Source organism: Cannabis sativa, chromosome 5 (assembly GCF_029168945.1).
Source record: "Cannabis sativa cultivar Pink pepper isolate KNU-18-1 chromosome 5, ASM2916894v1, whole genome shotgun sequence".
Classification (NCBI taxonomy): Eukaryota; Viridiplantae; Streptophyta; class Magnoliopsida; order Rosales; family Cannabaceae; genus Cannabis; species Cannabis sativa.
This window is the reverse complement of record NC_083605.1, coordinates 54380602-54382871: the sequence shown is the minus strand read 5'-3', so window position 1 is coordinate 54382871 and position 2270 is coordinate 54380602.

Here is a 2270-nt window from a genome sequence, read left to right as displayed (position 1 = left end):
AAAACACCTTAATCATGCATTATCATAAATATTCATTTTCAATGCTTCATAAAGCACCCTAGTTCAGACATTAGCATATCCACACAATTTCAGTGCTTCATAAAGCACTCCAATCATACATCATTACAACCTGTTTTCTTACATCCCTAAGCCACAGAGACTGTAAGAAAAATGACCAATTTCATAAGCAATTTAACATTTATTCAATCCTACCTTAACAAAAATGTATTCAATTACAACTCATCACATAATAACACTCTTGATCATTCCACAACTTCATAACCACATAATTTAGGTACTTCATAAAGTACCCCTACCACTCGTTAACCACGAGCTGTATATGTCACTATCGTTGTCCGATACAACAAACGATAAGTAAGAAACCTATCCGCGGTTTCAGGAGTAATTACTCATAACGGTAATAACCGTTTCTTTTACTCAATCATAATCGAGCCACAACGATAATAATCGTTTCATAATACTTCCCTCGATCATAATCGAGTCAAACGATAATAATCGTTTCATAATATTTCCCTCGAACATAATCGAGTCAAACGATAATAATCGTTTCATAATACTTCCCTCGATCATAATCGAGTCAAACGATAATAATCGTTTCATAATACTTCCCTCGAACATAATCGAGTCAAACGATAATAATCGTTTCATAATATTTCCCTCGATCATAATCGAGACTATCACAATTATAATCGTTAACTACAAACGGTATATAGTACTTTTCTTACCTCAAGTCCAAAGTCAAGTATGTGGGCTGACCTGAGTGGAATGATGCCCGACACTTTCGAGTCCTATGTCACAATAAAGGTAAATCAATAAGGGTCCATTCCAAAACACTGTCTAAAACCCGCATAAAATAACTTAGGGTTTTCTACCAAATCTTATGGTAAAAACAGCCTAAAATAAAATACATCTTTTGGCTCTAATCTATGTCTCATACTGTAGAGCTCTTCATAAGCTTCGAAACGGTATATAGAATGTCTAAAACGGACACCCGAGTGAGAAATTATGGCTAAAATACGAAAATCGGCAATTTCTGAAAATTGACCATCCAGAATTCCGGTTGGCAACCATGTTCCATCCGGAATTCCGGTTCACAACAACAGAAACTCGAAAATTTCAGCTCTTCAAAGTCCCCAAACTTGCTCCAAACCTAACCAATTGATCCCAAACTTTACAGAGCAGTATAATAACCATAAGACAACATATTCCAAGCTTCAAAACACAACAATTCAATCTCTAACTCAAAATCACATGTTCAAGTGAAGAAAACTTAATTTTTAGCTTCATCCAATGCAACTCAAGTCAACCAGCCATGGAAACCACCCAAATCAATTTTCAAAGATACTCAAAAATCTAAACTAAACATAACCCTAACTTACTTTAACTCCTACGGACGAAACACAAAACCTTACTCCAAAACCAATTGAATTCTTAGAACAAAGCATATAACTTACCTTGATTGCTTCTAGGTTGTGCTTAGGTTCTACAAGCTACTTCAATTCAAGAGAAATGGTGAAGTTTTGATCCTTTGCTGGCTGGTTTTTGGTTCACACGAAGGGAAGAAGAAGGAGAAGAAGAAAAAGTTATTTCTTGCCTTGGAAGCTTTTCCCTTAAATAGGGTTTCTTATTATTTTCTTTCTTTCTTCTTTTTTTTTTTTTTTTTAATAATAGTGGGCAGCCCACAAAGTCTAGAAAGTCAAAATACCTATTATACAAAATGACTAATTTACCCCCAAAGAAATTAAACTTTAAAATAACGTAGGGGCATTTTGGTAATTTTCTAACTTTCCCGATTTAACCTAGTTCTCAACATCTTAACCTAGTTCAGTATAATTTCCAATATAACACAATTTCAACAATCGTGACATTTCTGACCATTCTGTCGAGTTCCACAATTGCCAGGCCCGAAAATATTTTATTCGAATTATGGTATCTACGATACCCACATATTTCAATACAATCTCCGTAATTAATCAATTACGCTTTATTATTCATTTACTCATATTTTCCTAATCAACTCGTAATTAGTTTAAGTAGGATTATAATCCTACTCTAATACCTACTTAATCACATATTTAATAAAATATGTCCAATTAAAATATCAATATATTTTTTTGGGATATTACAACTATCACCTCCTTATAGAAATTTCGTCCTCGAAATTATTTAAATAACTCAGGATACAGCTCCCGCAACTACGAATTTAACTCTCAAATTGCCTTTCAATCTTGTTATTCTCTCAGGGCACT